This window comes from Phalacrocorax aristotelis, chromosome 1 (genome assembly GCF_949628215.1).
Source record: "Phalacrocorax aristotelis chromosome 1, bGulAri2.1, whole genome shotgun sequence".
Lineage (NCBI taxonomy): Eukaryota > Metazoa > Chordata > Aves > Suliformes > Phalacrocoracidae > Phalacrocorax > Phalacrocorax aristotelis.
Window position 1 is genome coordinate 39957616 of NC_134276.1, and position 20329 is coordinate 39977944.

The 20329-nt window shown below is 36.9% G+C and overlaps 1 long non-coding RNA gene across 1 annotated transcript in view; it reads left to right on the plus strand.

Moving 5' to 3' along the window:
* LOC142054896 (uncharacterized) overlaps positions 1-15176 on the plus strand; it is a 30795-nt gene extending 15619 nt beyond the window's left edge. Inside the window, exon 3 of the long non-coding RNA XR_012659712.1 lies at positions 12648-15176. This is a non-coding gene — a long non-coding RNA (uncharacterized LOC142054896). The remainder of the gene's footprint in view (positions 1-12647) is intronic.
* Positions 15177-20329: the final 5153 nt, after the last annotated feature.

Consider the following 20329-nt stretch of genomic DNA (forward strand, 5'->3'; position numbering starts at 1 on the left):
GAGGTTATCCTATATCCCTTCATCCAGGTCATTGATGAATATGTCGAACAGGACAGGACCCAGCACAGACCCCTGGGGAACACCACTGATGACAGGCCTCCATCCAGACTCTGCCCCATTGATCATGACCCTCTGAGCTCTGCCATTCAGCCATTTCTCTATCCACTTCACACGTACCGGGATAGAGCCCTGTTGTACCCACTTCATTTGAAGATTATTGGTATTTTATTTCCATCCCTACTTTGAGTTTAACATCTCAGGTAAATTACATTTGTTTTACTTTTAGCATTTTGGCAAATTATATTATTTCTTCAGGAAAAATTAAATGGGAAAACACATAGATATATAAATGCACAGCAATAAACCTGTTTTTTCCATATTCAAATGTGTAATCTTAATTCTGATGTGACATTTTAACCACAAAAACAGACAGCTAAAAATAGTTATGCTAGGCAATGAGCTTCTACAAATATAAAATTCATACACAATGTATCTGAATACTCCCTTTCTTTCTCTGTATTCAAATTCATAATGGTCTTGGGAGAAGAAAGGAAAATAGAAGCTACTCTTTTATCTTTTCTTGCAACTTCTCCCTATTTATTAAATGCAGCCAACTTTTCCAGTTGATATTTTCTGTGGTTCAAATAGCAGAATTGTTAAATGTACTTGCCCTTATTTGTTAAGCATCTTTGCCCTTATTTCTAATGTGAATTACAAAAAAAAAAGTGTTGTTTATATTCTTCCATTTTACAAAATGTTGAACAATTCCAGTTAAATATTTTGTGTGTATATTTATATATAAATATACAATTTATAAATATACAATATATAATTTATATATAAATATAGATGTATGGATATACGTGTGTACACACCGTAAATACACACAACATAATTTCATTTGGAGACCATAATGAGGTGCAATACATTTTTATATTGACTTTCCCTATAATTGTGATGTTGTAATTGTAGGCAATAAAATAAAATCCTGTTGTGGTGCAGATGTTACCAGGTTGTATGGCTTTATTATATGCAAATTAAATTATACAACTCTGGATTTATCTAAATCACAGACATAGATTTCCTCTGTTTTACCTACATTCATTGCGCAGGGAATGCTTTGTATGCTCAGTTACTCATGCCTGTACAGAAATTATCAGGAGGTAAATTTATATTCAGAATTGTCATAGTTTAAGCTGGCCACACAGCCATTCATCACTCCCCCCAGTGGGATGGGGGAGAGAATCAGAAAAAAGGTAAAACTCATAGTCTGAGATAAAGGCAATGTAACAGGACAGAAAGGGAAGGGAAAATAATATAATGATAACAGAATATACAAAGCAAGTGATGCACAATGCAACTGCTTGCCACCTGCTGACTGATGCCTAGCAAGTGTCCAAGCAGCAGCCACACCCCCCCGGCCAACTCCCCCCAGGTTTTTTGTTCAGCATGACATCATATGGTATGGAAAACTCCTTTGACTAGCTTGACTCAGCTGTCCAGGGCAGTATTAGAAACTGAGAAGTTTTCTGAGTGTAAGTAATGCTTAGCAACAACTAAAACATCAGCATGTTATCAATATTATTCTCATCCTAAATCCAAAAAACAGAACTGTACCAGCTTGTAGGAAGAAAATTAACTCTATCCCAGTTGAAACCAGGACAAGAATTTATGGTGAGACAGCATGCTTCTGAATCCCCAGGCCTAGACACATGGCCTGGTGGGGAGCAATTGTGTATTCCAGTCAGTTCTAAGCACCCAGAAGAATCCTCCATCTCCACCCAATCCTTCCTTTCTGTAGGGAAGAAATGAAAGTCTGTGGTTCAGATGAGAGCTGTGGTGTCACTGGGTGCTGATAGGGTTTAGCAGTAAATTAATAGGTTAGTGAAGACATATCAAATTCTCCAAATATTTTTTTCTGGATCACAGATCACTTTACATCTTATTTAACTAGGGCTCCCTAACATCAGATACATCATACCTATGATAAGGACTCTCTTCTGCCTATCGGCCTTTTTGCTTCCACTTGGAAGCTTTTGATTGCAAAACTTTAGATTGAAGATATCTACAAAATATTTGTCTTATAGGAATAAAAATAAAATTGAATAACTTCAAACATTAAAACAGTATTTTCATTATGGAAATTGACAGCTCTCAAAATAATTTCTTATTAGAAAGAAATTAGTAACATCCTGCTAGCCCTAGCCAAAGGTTCATCTAGATCAATTGTGGATTGACTAGGGAAGAGTATAAGGACATAGGAAACACAGAACAATACCTCCCCAAATACTTTTCCCACTTTCAACAGTTTACAGTTCAGGGACTTCCTAAACTAAAAGTATCCCTTCAGTGGATTTCTGTTAATTTCACAGACCCTTTTTTATGTCCATCTGGAATTTTAGTGTTCACAATACCTTGTGGCTAGGATATTAATAAATTAACTTTGTATTGTATAAACAATTATCTCCTTTTGTTTGTCCTAAAACTTCCAGTTACCAGTTTCTTCCAAAATGTAATTTCATTTCTTGGGAGTGCCATTCTACTGTAATCATTTTCACCTGATTTTGTCATACTGAACAACTTTAATCATCTCCTTAACAAAAGAGGGGGGAAAAGAAACAGAAAGAACTGGTATTGAAGAGGAATTCAGTATTCTAAGGAAAGCATTTTCTCTGAGGAAAACTTCACCTGAAACATGATTTTGGCCCCTGGTTCAACTATTTTTAGTATTATACTCTTCTCAAAAAAAAATTTAATAAAGCAGACAGCATGCATGTCTCGTATGAGGTTTGCATTTCTAGGGCTTTTGTTTGACAGAAAAAGTTAATTTGGAGTGAAGAACTGTAAAAATATGGCAATGGTGCTACAAATTTGAAACAATAACTTCTCGTTAAGAAATAATGGAAGACTTCTCTTGATTTCAGTTTGAATCAAAGGTTTAGGTAAACTGTTCTGCAATAAAATTTAGAAATCCAACACTTCAAAGTTATTTTAAGCCATATTCAGATATCTGCTACCAAATAGCACTGTAGAGTTTTGGCTTTTTTTAGAATTGAAGGTAATATTTATAATTATTGTGATTGTCTTTGTCTTCCAGTCAGTTATATAGTCAATTAGATAAATATTTGGGACAGTGGAGATGTACAAAGTCGTGTCGTTGACAAAACAACTTTGGTCAAATAGTCTTCTAGATTAATAACTGTAATGTCCAGCAAGCACCCATTTCTGTTCTTGAGGTGTTTGAAATTGCTCTTGTGATCAGGAGAATATTTGCAGGACCATATTTATGATGATAGAGTGACTAAGAATACTTATTAGATTTTCAGCAGGAGAGAGCATAGGTTCCATTTTGACCTGGGCTGACTGCAGAATGTAGTTGTCTGGAATAATATACATGAAAGTACAAGAGACGCTGTGCCCTGCATGGCAGCAGTAACAAGCTTCAATTCTGATGCTGTAGGGACATCTTATCCTCAATGTTTTTTCTGCCCTATCTGTTCTAGATATGCCAAGGAAGCCATAAGAAACTGAATTTGTTAGATTAAAGCAGACATTCAAATAACTTTTTATTACCTTAAAGTTATAATGTTTTACTGCTGCTGAATTATAATATGTTCTTGTTCATGATAAACTTCTGGCACTGAAGTATATCATGTGCAGAACGGAACAGTGGATAGGAAGAAGTAATTTTTTCTCCTTTCAGATCTTGATTCTTGCTATTTTGAAATATCATGGCTACATGAACACCACAGCAAAGATATCTTATATAGCAAATAATTTTTTAGCTAAGGAATAGTGAACAGACAAAAATTGCTGTTGCACCTTAGGCTAGGAGAAGGCATTACTAATCTAAGGACAACAACACAAAGAAAAGTCCCAGGTGCTTATCAGCAAATTCAATTACACTAACCAAAATGGATTATAAATGCAAAGCTAAGGAGGAGTTTATATCACTCAGGTGTTTTTTCATAGTTTCCTTTTCATGGATCTTTACCTGAACTTGATGAGATAGGAGTAAAAGGAAACATCAAGTATTCATAGGCAGACCACATATATTAAAAATAATGAAATTGCTCTGCATATAGTAGCTTACCCAGCAGATTGTCACAGCATGCGCTCTCATTAGGATGTCTGCTTGAAGCTTAGATTCCTGGCATAAGGTAAAAATGGAATATCCAGGTGATGGAGGCTAGACACCGGTATTTATCATTACACAAAACTGTTTTTCAAAGAACTGTGAAGTCTATAGATCTTTTGTAATACATATATAATGACAGTTATTTTATACTGTTTTCAGACACACTTTTTGAATCTTTACAGCAACCATTGATTTGCACTCTGTGTTAACAGAAAGCTGAATTTTGGGGATAGCAGGAAAAATAGGGAAAGTTGAACATTTTGGGAATTGTTGTGATACATTTATGCATGTGAGTTAATTTCAGGCAACAACTCCCTTTGTATCATTTAATTTTTCTTCCTGGGGAAATCAATTTCTAAAACTATACCAGAATTATACAGTGTGTGGAAAAGGATAAACCTGCAAGTTATATAAAATAGTGAAAATATAGCTATGAGAAAGAGAGAGGGAGGGTGAGAAGAAGGAGAAGAAGGGAGCAAGAAAAAGGATCGGGGGAGGGGGAGGGGGAATCGGTAGGGAAAGGGAAAGGGGAGGGAAAGGAAAGGAAAGGGGAGGGAAAGGGGAGGGGAGGGGGGAGATGAATATAGGAGCCTGGGTTTCTCAAACTGAAGCCTAAGACACAATAAATGGTGCCTTACCCAGAGCCCATTTCTTATAGCATGATGACACTTCTTATTTTAGATGCCTCCTACTATTACTGCCAAGAAACCTGTCCCTGTGTCCACTGGAAATTAATTTCTGTGCACAGCCTGATCCTCACTGTGGCAGGTGACAGATACCCTGACAGCAACAGTAGCCTAGAGAACCCGTTAAGAACATCATGCAAGAAAAAAGGGATTTTTTTTTTTTAAAGAAGAAAACTAGGTGGACGATGAAGAAGAACAAACAAGCAAGGAAAAAAAAAGCCAAAACATTCATCTTTTCAGTGGAGTCAATGAAATATCTTTTTCCAGTAGAGTTTTTGCTTAAAAGCCATATCTGATAAACATTGCTTTGTCAAAAATGTTACACAAACAGACTTCAATTAAGCATTTTAACCTCTTTAAATTACATGGTACATTTTCATTAAATCCATGACAAGACAGCCACACACTCCATGTAAGTGAATTTATAATACTAAATCTCTTAGCTGCCACTTAAGTACCTCACACTTACTGTATGTTTAATTTTCATTATTGTTTGGATTTCCGGTTTGCTTTGTACAGTTCAATTACTGATTTCTTAATATGGTGAATTAAAAAGCTCCAAACAGTAAAAAGAAATAAACTATCCCTTGGAAATAAGTATCTACCTGACCAGTGTGTTCCATAGTTAATTTATATTCTTATTTAACAGCTAAGCAAAGTAAACATAGATGAACCCTATTACAAACCAAACAAACAAACAAACCCAAAGTAACTTTTGCACATCTTCATTCACTTTATAAATTAATTCCATGTGCTCAGTTTTGCCTTAACAGTAATCAGGTGACATTTAGCAGGCCGGAAAGGAATGGGAAGTATATCTGTGGGGAACTGTTTAAAAATTTGCTCTATCAACAAGTTTGTAATGGAAGCTATTGATGTTTTAGACATGATAAATGGATTTATCTTGCTCTGGGAGTTTGTGATTTTTTTTATTTTTTTTGTCCCACTGGAATGGTATAATAGATAACAATAGATAACCTTTGTTCTGTTTATTTACAATAAATATGTGTTCTGTTCTTTTTAGAGCATATGGATGGACATCAGAGAGGAAGGTTTCCTGTTCCCCTTTTCCAGTTGCTTTCCTGGTCAGGTAGAAGTGCCTGCAAAGAATAGAATATTATGCTTTCACTGGAAGTAAAGAAGTATTTTCAGGGTAGTACAGAGAGACACAGCAGGAATTTATAACAGTTTCACTACTGAGGAGATCAGTGAGAAAATACACAGACAAGTGCCTTCCTGCAAAAAACCTTGATTGTACTGTGCAAAGTATATTGAAAACCACAAAGCCTATAAAAGTTGTTTTAGAGCAACACTGGAAGAAAACATTCAGCATGACAGAACACAGTAAGCAGAGCAGAGATTGTTAACAAACTCTTTAATCATTATATTGTTTTATTACATGTGTCTGAATTTTCTCATTGCCCTAATTTGTGTTCGAATAAAACCTGGAATTAGGAGGTCAAAGGTTTTTCTGATGTTTTTGTAGTGCATATTTATTACTTTATAGTTCAGATTGTAGGTTGCCTTTTGAAGCAAATCCTCCAATATTTCCCTTGTTATATCTGGTCAACTTTACAAAACAGTCTTAGAGAACATAAAGAGGACTTCTTTTGGATGAAATCTAAGCAAAAGATGCTCTCTTGGAGTGCTCTTAATGTGCTGTATTGCTAATGGCCACTTAGTACGTAGCATTCAGCTAGAATTATTATATTACAAAAAAAAGTGTTTAATGAGTACACTGGGTCATCAGAATCAATTATTTCTCCTTACACATCCACCTTTATTGGGACATACATTGTCTAAGAATGCTTACTCTAAGAAAGGATATGCAAGGAGATCTACCTCATAAAGCTGGCCAAGTTAAGATCCCATCTTATGCCAGACCTCTTACTCAGAAAATCAGGATCAAACAGAAAGGACAAGAGAATGTCTGCCAAAACCTCAGCTCTTTCTGTTCAAAGTCCTATGTCTCAGCTGAAATCCACCTCCAAACACACTTTCAGATAAGGTGCTACGTTTGTCCCTAAAGTGCTAAAAGTTTGGTTATGTATTTTATGATGTTATACTCTCTGGTAATAGAATGGGTAAGTAATTACAGTATTGACATACTGCAGTGTGTTTAACCAAAGCATCAAAGAATTGAATCTGGATATCAGGACCATTCTGTAAAATATTTACACCCACTGTGATCTCATGAATGAATCTTTATGGTTAGGTCAATATTGCTAAATAGAAAAAAGCAGGGAATGATTTTTGGTACAGTTTCCAGTGTCTCTGGATGCTGAGAGATAGCCCCTTCTGTGTTGGATTGCTTTGGACAGATCTAGCTGGAGTTCTTTGAAAGAGAGGCATGGGATGAATTAACCATTAAGCAGAATGATTGATTGGAACTATATACCTATACTCATTGTTCATGTTCAAGATCATCAAGGTTTCTCTTTTACTTTGCACCATAGACATACTGTATATCAGCGAAGGTCCTGAGCTAATGATACAAAAGATCATCTAAATCCAAATTGTTTCAATTTCTTTTGTTAGATGAATATGTAAGCATTCTTCCAGTGAAGAATTAAAGATTGGTAAGAGTGCAGAGAGGGCTCTGACTCAAGAAGTTCAACAAAGGGAAACGCAACATCCTGCACCTGAAGAAAAACAATCCCATGCAGTAGAACTAATTGGGGCTGACTGACTGGGAAATAGGTCTGTAGAGAGGGACATTTGGGTCCTGATAGGCAACAAACTGATGGTAAGCCAGCCATGTGCCCTTGTGTCAAAGCAGCTAATGGTATCCTGGGCTGCATTAGGCAAGAACATTGCCAGCTGGTAAAGGGAGGTGATCCTTCCACTTTACTCAGCACTGTTGAGGCTGCACCTGGGTCCAGTTCTGGGCTCCTCAGTACAAGAGATACATGGACATATTGGGAAGAGTCCAGCAAAGGGGCACCAAAGATGACGAAAGGACTGGAACATCTCTACTATGAGGAAAGGCTGAGAGAGCTGGGACTGCTTAGTCAGGAAAAGAGAAAGGTCAGGAGGATCAGGCTGGAGACCTGGGCCAAGAGAACATCCTGAAATTCAACAAGAGCAAGTGCAAGGTCCTGCACCTGGGGAGGAACAACCCCATGCACCGACACAGGCTGGGGGCTGAACTACTGGTAAGTGGCTCTGTTGAGAAGGACCTGGGAGTACTGGTGGACAACAAGCTGACCCTGAGCCAGCAATGTGCCCTTGTGGCCAAGAAGGCCAAAGGTATCCTCGGGTGCATTAAAAGGAGCGTGGCCAGCAGGTCGAGGGAGGTTCTCCTTCCCCTCTACTCTTCCCTAGTGAGACCACATCTGGAGTACTGGGTCCAGTTCTGAGTACCCCAGTTCAAGAAGGACAGGGAACTGCTCGAGCAAGTCCGGTGGAGAGTTACCAAGATGATCAGGGGACTGGAGCATCTCCCTTATGAGGAAAGGCTGAAGGACCTGGGTTTGTTCAGCCTGGAGAAGAGAAGACTGAGGGGGGAATCTTGTCAATACTTACAAATATCTGAAGGGTGGGTGTCAAGAGGATGGGGCCAGACTCTTTTCAGTGGTGCTCAGTGACAGGACAAGGGGCAATGGGCACAAGCTGGAACACAGGAAGTTCCACCTCAATAGGAGAAAAAACTTATTTCCTGTGATGGTGACAGAGCAGTAGAACAGGCTGCCCAGGGAGGTTGTGGAGTCTCCTTCCCTGGAGACATTCAAAACCCGCCTGGATGCAGTTCTGTGCCCCCTGCTCTGGGTGTCCCTGCTCAAGTAGGGGGTTTGGAGGAGATGATCTCCAGATGTCCCTTCCAACCCCTACCATTCTGTGACTCTGTGATCTTCTCAATGTCTGTAAATACCTGAAGGGAGGGTGCATAGAGGATGGAGTCAGGCTTTTTCCAGTGGTGCCCAGTGTCAGGACAAGAAGCAATGGGAACAAACAGACACACAGGAGGTTCCGTCTGAACACCAGGAAACACTTTTTCAGTGTGTAGGGGAATAAGCACTGGCACAAGTTGCCCAGAGAAGTTGCAGAGTCTCATTCTGTGGAGATATTTAAAAGTTCTCTGGATGTGGTCCTGGACAACCGGTTATAGGTGCCCCTGATTGAGTAGGGGGATTGAATAAAATAATGTCCAGAGGTCCCTTCCAACCTCTACAGTTCTGTGAGTCTGTGACTGCTACATTTTCAGCTGACTACTGAAAAGAATCACAGTTAATAAATAGTTATAACTATTTTTCATCTGTGATGCCATTGCTGTTCTATTTCACTTAGTGGCACCTGGTTATTAGAACCAGACTCTTGAAAGGTATGTGGGATGTGTGCAATTATAAATTGAAGAAATATAATATGGACACAAATTTGTAGGCATATTGGAACATTGATATTATTTTCACATGTGGAAAATGTTTCACTCCTGAAGATTCTTTAGATTAAAAACATCATGATGTTGTGATGAACTTCCATTTTTGTGGGTACCAGTACTGTACTTAAAACATAACAGGAAAGAACAGTGAACTCAATTTCAACAGTTTTAAAAGTTAGGTTGTACTGCACTTTGCTTTAACTAACTTGTCTGGGTTATGGTAAAGGAACAGAGCCCATTTAATGGTGCTGCTAGCACTTGTGTTACTAGCAGTTTTTCTTTTAGGACAAAGGAATTCTGAAAAGTTTTGCTGGAGGAGAAATTGTTTAGGCTACCAAATTTTTAAAAATGCTTTGATGTAGACTTTTTAAAACTACATATAAATTTCAGAACAATTCAGAAACAGAAAATGCTGAGTCACCTTAGGTCAAATTCATCTCACCTAATTTCACATGGATGAAAAATCTGTCAATGATTATAAGTAAGTAGAGTCAGAAGTGCCCATTTATCTGTTAAAAGCATTAACTAACACTAGCTCATATCTGGGTGGTTTCTAGAAAGAGTTCTCAGAGAGATTAAAGGAGTCTTTCCCCTTGTTTGCAGGTGAAAGACTAAACAGACTTTGAAAGTATAGTGAGAAAGAATATAGCAGAATTCTTGATAACAAAAAGAAAAAAACCCTAGATAATAGTAACAAAAACTTAAAACATCTTCCCACCCCCCTTTCCCTGGGCTTCACGCAGTTTCCTTTACCTCCTCCCTCTCTCAAAGCGGCACAGAGGGATGGGGAATGGGGTTTGTGGTCAGTTCATCACACTTTGTCTCTTCTGCTCCTTTGTCCTCAGGGGGAGGACTCCTCCCACTCTTCCCCAGCTCCAATGTGGGGTTCTTCCCATGGGAGACAGTCCTCAATGAACTTCTCTAACATGATTCTTCAAAAACTTCTTCAGTGGGGGTCCTTTCCATGGGGTGCAGTCCTTCAGGAACAGACTGCTCTAGAATGGGTCCTCCATGGGGTCACAGGTCCTGTCAGGAAACCTGCTCCAGCATGGGCTTCCCATGGGGTCACAGCCTCCTTTGGGTGCATCCACCTGCTCTGGTGTGGGGTCCTCCATGGGCTGCAGATGGATATCTGCTCCACCATTAATCTCCATGGCCTGCAGGGGGACAGCCTGCCCCACCATGGTCTTCGGTCACAGGCTGCAGGGGAATCTCTGCTCTGGCAGGCGCACCTCCTCGCCCTCCTGCTTCAATGACCTTGGTGTCTGCAGAGTTGTTCCTCTCCCATATTCTTACTCCTCTCTCGGGCTACAGTTGCACAGCAGTTATTTCTCCCCTTCTGAAATCTGTAATCCCAGAGGCACAATAACCATCACTGACGGACTCGTCCTTGGCCAGCAGTGGGCCTGTCTTGGAGCCAGCTGGCTTTGGCTGTATCAGACATAGGGGAAGCTTCTAGCAGCTCCTCACAGAAGCCACCTCTGTAGCCTCCCTGCTACCAAAACATTGCCATGCAAATGCAATATATACACTGAAGGAAACTACTGAGGAACAGATGTTGGATTGTAAGGCAGCTAACACTAATAAATATTATCAAGTTTTCTTCAGTAAAATGTCATATATGTTGTTATCCCTAGCGACTTCTACATTTCAGATTGATTCCTTTCAAAATGGAAGTATTTCTACATGTAACATCAAAGTAAACACTTTTTAATGTTCAATATGAACTGTTATTTTAAAGACAAACTTATGGTAGAGCAATAAATTGTTCCTAATGAATTCAGAGATAGACTTCCGTTGTTTTTGAGAACTATATCGTACAAATCCTCACATTTAGAAGAACCATTTAATAGTTTTAGGGTTTTCACCGATGGCATAATAGGTTAAGAAGGGAATTGTCTCTAGGCTGAAGGATGCTTTGCAGCTCTTCAGAAGTGCAAGAGAAAAAAAATGGTCAGGAGCAAAACTGGGGAATTCCATTAGAAAAGGGAAAAAGGAAAAGGAAAAGGAAGGGGAAGAGGAAGGGGAAGGGGAAGGGGAAGGAAAGGAAAGGAAAGGAAATTAGAATATAGCAGATATTTTTCCCGGTGATAAAACGGTGCCAAGCAGTTTCAGATTCTCCACCACACTCATGTATTTTTGCCCCAGCCATACCCTCTAACCTGTGTTATAAATACAATTGTGGGTTTTCAGATTATATTTAATGGGAATGGTTTTCCTATACACTTCTAGTCATGGATACACATACAGTTGCATGACAGGGACAAGAGGTCAGATGAAGGGAAAAGATGGGTAGAAGCTAGTTATACTTAATTTTCTGTTGTGAGATATAGTAGTCCATAAGTAGTGTTAAAATGAATATAAATATTGAGCTACTAAAAAAAAAGTATCTGGAAATGCTTTTGAGTTCCATTCTATAATTCTGGACACAGACATATTTAACCAGTATTTATTTTTTATTATTTTCTTTCCTTTGAATATTTTTTTTGCTGCCAGAAAAACAACTTTCAGAACTTTAGCCCAGATTTTCTTCTGAAACAAATGCCTATAAACCTCTGCTTAATGTTAACACGTATAATCTGTGTGCTGTGATTTTAATTAGTATTAATGTTTTTGCCTAGAGGGTAGTTTCTGAAAGAGGATGTCTTATACACCTAATACACTCTGGTAAAATGCTATGAACATATCTATTACCAGGGTTTCATAAACTAAATAAGGATTTTATACTAGACTGTGTAAACTAACTTGCTTTCTTGTCAATACCATTTTGTACAAAAAGAAACGATCTTAAAGTAAGTAATAAAGCTGACCTAATTTTGATGTAAGAAAATCTATCACAAGGATTTATAGTGCTGCTATATTTCAATCAACTCTGGAGTTAGCAATTTATAATCTTTTGATCTACTGAAACCATTCTGGCACAGATCAAACCAAATAAACAAGAACTGCAGGGTACAAAAGTACTCCTTGTAGGAACTAATTGATAATATAAGAAGATACATTATACAGCTTTATTAAATATTGTAATAAAATCTTTGGAAAGGTGAAAGTCAATTCCCAAGGATAGCACATTCTGCTATAGTAGAAAACAAAACAAAACAAATACGATTTATGTTTCAAGCCAAAAACTTTTGCATTTACAACAAGGAAAAAGTATGTTAAGGTCTAGAGTTTCATAAACAGGTATCTCTAGGACCATATTTAAGTTTTAAGCTGTGCTACTATGAAAACTATTTTTAATTCTTAAGCTATTCATAATGTATTCTAAGGATCTCAAGCTGCATTTCTGAGGGTACCTCTGCTTGTATACAAATGTTGTGTTTACTCTGCTCATAGCCTCTCTAGATCAGACTGACTGCATGTTACTACTTGAGATACTCCATATATTGTCCTTGTTTTATATCATTAAAATAATTCTTATTTTTGTGGCATGGTTTTGTTCCAGGTCTTCGGAAAGAGGGAAGGTCATTGCAAGCTTCATGGTGTTTTTAAAACAGGAAAACACATTGTGTCATAAAGGATATTTGAACACTCCAAGAATGTTTCAACATTGCTTGAGCATTGATTAATCTGGAAGGGTCCAAATTAATTGCAGTCTTGTTCATACTGCTTAATGGGTGCTATCACTAGAGTGAACTGTTACCCAAAACACATGCAGGAAATAGTTGAGTAACTCCCAAAGACAGTCCAGAGGCAATTAATACTTATGCAACCAAGAGACCAGGTTCTGTGAGTGAAAAAGAACAGTATAGCTATACCTTAAAGACATCCTTACATTGGGCAATTCCTGCCAATGTCAAAGGGAAGTGCTGGGAATGAGGGTTTACAAACATATTAGAAAGTTAACCAGTACTATAGGATGTTCTTGGGGAGAATGGCATGTCTACACTACCAGCTTCTCCAAAGCAAGCAGCCACATACAATATATTTCCAACAGGCTTAGTGAATACTTCTTAAAGTCCATATATAAAAACTTTTTATTGTACTTGATTTTGATTGAATGTATATGTAGTTTCCTAGTAGATACTTTTTTCTTCAATTAGCAAAGTGTCATCTTCTTGAATTAGATGGGAGTATAATTGTTGTTCACAGTTTTGGAGTGTTCCTGTGTTAAGATGCTGTGATTATATAAATACCTGAGGACAAAAGTAGATAGATTTTGGATGTCATTCATTTCTACCTAAAGCAGACTGGAATTGTATTCTGATTACGACTATTTGTCTCTGATAGTTACAAAGAGAATCTAGATATTTAGCTCAACTCAAGGTGTAGATATCCATTTACCTATCATCTATTTCCTAGGTGAAATCACTCTTATTCCCTGCGTTTTAATCTAAGCCTAAATAAATTCGGGCCTTTGTTCAATGCAATTAACTATAGGGATTTAAATAAGATGCAAAAATTAGGCATCTTTTAATTTTGTGTTCTCCCTGCATTAGAAAATAGAAAACAATAGAAACCTCTCCAGACCTTTCCACTGAACACAGAAGATGCCTAAGTGTGACAACTTTCCTAATTTAGTTACTTCTTTGAGTATCTAAAATTTTCTAGGCTGAATTCTAGTGATATAAAGACTTAGCGGGTATTTCAGAAGAGCTTATTTGCAACCCAGTTGCTTAAGTCCTTTAAAAATACGCCCTGCTTGTCTTTGGATGAAATTTAACCGGCCAGATGAAGATGTATATTCTCCAGTCATGCTAGAACTGGTCACCCTTTTCTCCCTTCAGAGATACTTTCACAGTAAAATTCATATTATTGTGAAGTAAATGTCTAGCATAAACTAGATTAAATATGTTCTAAACACATTTATTTCCTAAAAAATACAGAATGAGTCAAGAAATCTGGCTTGGGTGTACATACCTACATTTAGTCAGATATATTCCAGCCTTATGTCCAATATTTTTTCAATTACTTTTCAGGGGCCAAAAAGCTCAATTAGAACAATAGTTCTTTAGCAAAGGTAGTCATGTGACAAAGAAGAACCTAAAAAAACAATCTTTGCCAATGTAATGTTACATATTTCACCCAGTTTGTTCTTAATAACATGTCCTTTCAAAATGAATATTTTTTTAATGAGGAAATTTTATCACATTTGCCAAGGTCTATGACCAGCTAACACTGTCTTTATTTAGCCCAGTAATTAAGATTTTTATTTTATGGTTCAGAATGACAAAACTTAAAAATTAAGTTTTACTTGTTATTCAGATATAAAGTTATCATAGCTACTAAAAATGTACCACTAAAGAATAAACTCCCTTAACTTGATACATAACCATTATAACTATTTGTATACAGTATAATTTTCTGCATTAGTCCATTATCCCTGGAGGGAAAATGAGCCTGAGTCTTTTTAAAGTATTGGTATTCACTGCATGAAGCACTTCTGCAATAATATGACCATTCATAGAGTAGTTAAAAGATTAATCATCACTTAAGATGATAGCATAAATCTCATTTAGCTTAGAAAATTTGTTATAAACCAGAAAGGAATAAATTATAGCCAAATTCTTCACAAAAGATGGTTGTAATTTATCCTGGGTGGCAATTTAGAAAATATTTCTTTTCCAGATTAGTCTGTTTTTAATAAGGCAACTAATATTACACTACAGGTATCAACTCAGAAGTATCTCCCAGATGTACGTTAAAATATACATATATTGCTGTTGATTATAATTTATATTACCATCTATACAAGAAACAATTTGCCTCTGTAAGTACCACCTACAGATACAGACCTTGTACTGGAAGGTACAATAATGTTTGACATTCTGAAGCACAAAACCCCACGTTTCCTGATGCTCTGGATTTTATCCAAGTTCACATTGTATTCACTGCAAATGAAAGATTTCATGATTTTAAGTGCCTAAGAATGCAATAGTTTGTGTTTTCTTTCTGAAATAAAGCTTTCTGTCTAAGCTATCTGCTGCTTTAGTGAGCTTGGGACAAACTGGAATAAGGGATTTGTCCTGTTGTTCTGGTACAGTAAAATAAAGACACTTGTTTGTTGTGCACATGGCTTCAGATATGTTCATCCTTTTGATTTTGTTGGCTGCATTCACCACATCCATCCATCTAGGACCTGAACAATTACCAACTGTTTCAGTTAGCTTGAATCAGCACAGAATGATGACATTTTTAACGAGAGTAAAATATTTTCAGATTATAAAAGGAGAGAAGATTGCATTTTTTCTGTCATCACATAGTGTCTAGATTACTTTTACATTCTTTTTAAGAGTCATGATACCATATTCATACAATGCAAGCCATTCATGTAATTGCATTTTGACTTCTTGTAGAAATCTGAATTAAAATACGAGATTTTGGACACTATATACAAACATGTATCATACAAAAGCTGAATGAAAGGATGTAGGGTCCAGCCTGGATGAAGAAGGAGATGAGATAAGGGAACTACTTGGGCAGAGTGTTCTAATGGAGGAAGGACGTAGGTTTCTCATCCTTCAAAGTAGATTTGAATACAGCATCTAAAGGATCACCTGTCTTTTACTATGATTCTATAACCCAGTTTCGGCTAGGTGGAACTAACTATGGGTTATATTATTTCTGTGGATATGATGAGTGTTCTGGCACTTTGTAACGAACCTTTCTGTTAAAATATATTTGGAGGTCATTAGGTTGGGGAAATGTGTCCTACAGGCAGGTGGACCAGAATGATACCTGGTACAGATGAGTGATGCACTGCATGGAGGCGTTCCTTCTGGGTGATCAGCCTTTTTGAGCTCATAGCTCTGGGAACCACAAGTTGTCACAGGTAGAAGTGCTTTCCTTTGCTTCTTGTTTCCTCTCTGAGTGCAAAATATTTCATTAACCCTGCAGTGGGCTGTGGTCCTCTCAGACCTGCAATTCATCAAAGGATAAATAGCTCTCCTACCTGGTATTTGGACTGTAATAGTAATTCCATCACTGCGCTGCGAAAAATTGGGTGCAGACCAATGACATTTACTGTGCTAGGTTCAGCTGTTGGAGAAGATGGTTTCTAGGCAGCTTATTATAAGACAATAAGAAAGCATGGCACATAGAGAATATATGCAGGCTGTGGAGGATCTGTGCCTGTGGCAGGGCAGAGCGAAGTATTTGGGCACAGACATACCATCAAACACTTGTGGAATGCAGCAACTGTTCGGATACCATAAGAAGGATGCCAGATTTGAAAGAAAGCAGGATGATTCACTTGAAATAATTCAGAAAAGTAGAGGATTTAAAAATAAAACCCCACATTGAAATATATCTTAAAATGTCTGGAGTTTATCCAGACACTAGATTTTATAATCACTTATCACACTGTTTGCATTTACATGTCTTCTCTTATAAATATTTTCACTGTATGCACATTCTTATTGTAAGAAAACTGAAATAAATCATTGCAATATCAGGAAGAAAATAGATGACACACATGTCGCGTGTCCATATAAGGGTGAGGTGAAAACAGGAAGTATACAGTTAAATGATGACTTCATAATTTTGCAATATCTGCTTTTGTTCACTTTCTTCACTGGGACAGTTAATCAAACTGAGGCATATCTCTGTAACCTTTGTAAGTTACTGAGTGGTCTGGGACAGTCCTGAAGCCAGCATTTACAGAGTTTAAGGTGATCTGATATATTTAAAAAGTTCAGAACAATCTGCTGCCTGTAACTTGCTACTTTATAAGATTTCCATGTAGTTGGGGTTTTTTTGCATCAGATTAGGTAAAGCTGAATTAATGAGTTCAGAATAGAACTTGTCCAAAGTAAATCCCTAAAACTTACATTATATAGGTTGCAGGCTCAAAACCACCATATTCACTCTACAGACCCATTCCTGTTGCACCTGTCTATAGGCTAATATATGTTGAGCTTCAGCTACTGTTTATAATCTCTACCATCCACAGCAGCCCGTTTGCCCTCCATTTCTTTTTCAGAGGAGACAGGTAAAGTGAACTTGGATAAGTTTCGGAAAGTACATCATTCTAGGCAGAGATTATAGAGCTGGGTTGAATCCTAAACTATGGACTTTATAATTTACTTTCTGTTCATATTAAACTATTTTTCTTTCAGAAAACATTTAAGAAAAAAACCTTGCTGTATACAATGAACAACTTACACATTGAGTGAACAAAATCTTTACTTACGTCTCAGAAAGATTGCACTTTGATATACTAGTTGTAAAAGCCACTCTCTTTAAATCTAGGTATCTAAACTGAATTGCCTTTAAAAAGGAAGATAATAGGAAAACAAAGTCTTCTGTGAGTACAGTACTCATACTATGACTATTAGCTCACTACTGGTCAATGACCTGGTTCTTTTTACCACGTACATCTTGCATTTCCTTCTTTTGTGAGCTTCACTTATTTTACTAAATATTCTTGCTGCTCTTCTTAAAAGTACATAGGGCAGAGGGTACATCTGTTCACAATGTCTTGTTGACAATATCCAGGATGAAGACCAAATGAACAAGCATCTGAGGACAAATTCCAAGACAAATGAAAAGCATGTGAAAATGACCTGGGTTCATCAGTTCCAAGAAAATGACAAAAAGAAGACAAAAGCTACTTCCAAATAGCAAACACACAGTTTCCTGTCAATTATTCCAATCCAAATACAAATAATCTTGTTCATTCTAGGGATGCGATTTTTTTAAAAATCGAAAAATATGAAGAGGAGCAGTGCCTGATCCTTACCAGGCATTTGTTAAACTATTATGAAATATTTGCTGTCCACCAGTCATAGTTGCTGTTTTCCTCCTTCTCTGGAGAATGATAGCATTTCTTTTGTAACATCAGTGGAGTTACCATTGTTGGCCTTGTTACATCTCTTCAATGTCAGAAATATTGAGTGTGCTCCTTTTTATTTTTTTTTTTTCTTGTAAGGATTCTATAACGCTTGTGTAGAATGATATCATACAGTGCTCCATTTCTAAATAGTTTAGTCATGCCCAGTCCTACATCCATCAAAATGAATTTCTCTTAAACAAGTACTTTTTCCTAATGTGCAGAATGAGGTCAGGTAAATTCTATGGTGTAGGGCCAATTCCTAATTTAAATATTCTGGTATTGCTCCAGTGGATATGATTGAGAGTAGCACACATATGTCATTCAGCACGGCAGAAATTTCCTTACTTTTTAAATCTGCAGTTGGGAGGGCAAAGATTTTAATGTCTAGTGATATGTTCAGACAAGCACATTCCATAGAAAATATTTGTCTTTTTTTAAAAAAAGAAGCTGTCATTTTTATTTGTTGCCATGGAATGATTATTTAATTTGATTCCCTAGTAGTTCATTCTTCCTCACTCTTTTAGAGGTTAACTTCATACATAACGATTTATATAAATGTTGCATTTTTGTAGCACAAGTACTAAATGATGCATTTCAAATTACAGTAATAGATTGTATCCACCAATGTGCTTTATTTCTTGTTAACAAAATGGAAATGAGAATAAAGAGAATTGCATGACTGATTTCTTTGCTTTCAGAAACTCATTATACCAACTAGTGTACATATGAAAATATCCCATTTAAGTTATTCTGAATATTTTTTTGTTATGCATCTAAATCAGATCAGATGTTTTGGATATCAGTAGATGCAAAGTATCAGCTGTAAATCACAACTTAATTTATCTTCAGATCTCAAAAGGAGTGAAAGCAATTATTAGGCAGAGAACAGATTTACAGACTTATTCAAAATACATACTTTTTTCCCATAGGTTAACATTTGCTGTGTAAGGGAAGAGCAGTGGCTTTAATTTAAAACCATATTTTGCTCAAACTCTAATGAAGACAATCTTTCTTCTTTTGATCCTTTCCAATGTTTTCTGTACCAGTACAATATTTCTTCATAGTCAGTTACTGAAAAAGAATAAAAAATATTTACAACACAGAAACTGACACTAGTGGGCACTCTTAATCCATAGTACTTCTGAAAATGATTATTCTGAAAAAGAAAAGATGTAAGAAGTCCTCCTAGTGCCAAAAGAGAAATTAATATCACAGCAAAAAAACACTATGGGCGAATACTGAATAGCAATATGTTGTTACGTGTTACAACGCAGGAATCTGAGCAAATTGGATGGTAGTTTATCACTTTCTTCATAAAGGTTCATTATACAAATGTCAATGTGAATACTTTTTACTCCTGTTTTGGATGCTATTTGTATACCAGTAGTAGAGGAACACTAAAATGTTGAGAGAAGGGAGCAACTGGATAACTTTGAAACACTGAATGAGTGAGAGAAAAGACATTATAACCATTTATGCCAGAACTTTTCCTTCTGCTTGCTGACATACTTACCTGGAGTATGTACAACTAGTCCATAGGATTCTGTGGCCCTGTGGAAAACAAGATTGATATTCAAGCCTGACAGTGATGTCCTCTCCATCTGTAATTGTTTTTAAAGCTTTTACAAATGTCCATCAGTCAGTTGTCTGTCATAGTAATGCTGTTTGTCATTTTCAGGAAGCTTATGTGTTTCAGGAAGATTCTTCTCAATGTAATAAGCATAGTAAATAGGATCACATTTACCTTATGTACACCATTCTGGAAGCCCCAAAAGTGTAAGTCTGTAATGTTAACCAGTAATGCAGATATTTGTAGTTATTTATTGCATTCATCTAATACAGATGGAAAGTTGAAAGGGCTAAGACTCAAAGGTAAATGTGAAGAATAAATGGGATGTGGATGACTTAGCATATACTCAGAAGCAGAGCTCTAATAGTATTAAGAGAAGAAATTACCTCTATTCCTTCTCGTAAAGGGTAGCTGATTTAATCTTTATATAACATTAGGTAGAAATTTAGTCTGAACAAAGTTCTTCATATTTCATGAATCCTTTTGATTGTAACTGTCCTGATGAGCTCCACCTTTTATGCTGAGCTTCCTGTTGGCTGGAGACTGACAAAATTATCCTGGAAAAAAGTATTTAAGTCCTAACTCAATAGTCTGCTGTCAACAGGATGAGTTTATGCCAGGGTGTGTGATATCTGAGAGAAGCACTAGTAATGACAGACCAGTCAGAGCCCATTGAAAATATTCATCTACGTAACAGCAAACTCCAAATAAGAACAATGAATTACCTGTGCAAAAGGGAAGTTAAGGAACAAAGTAGGTCCCCAGACAACACTGATGCAAAAAG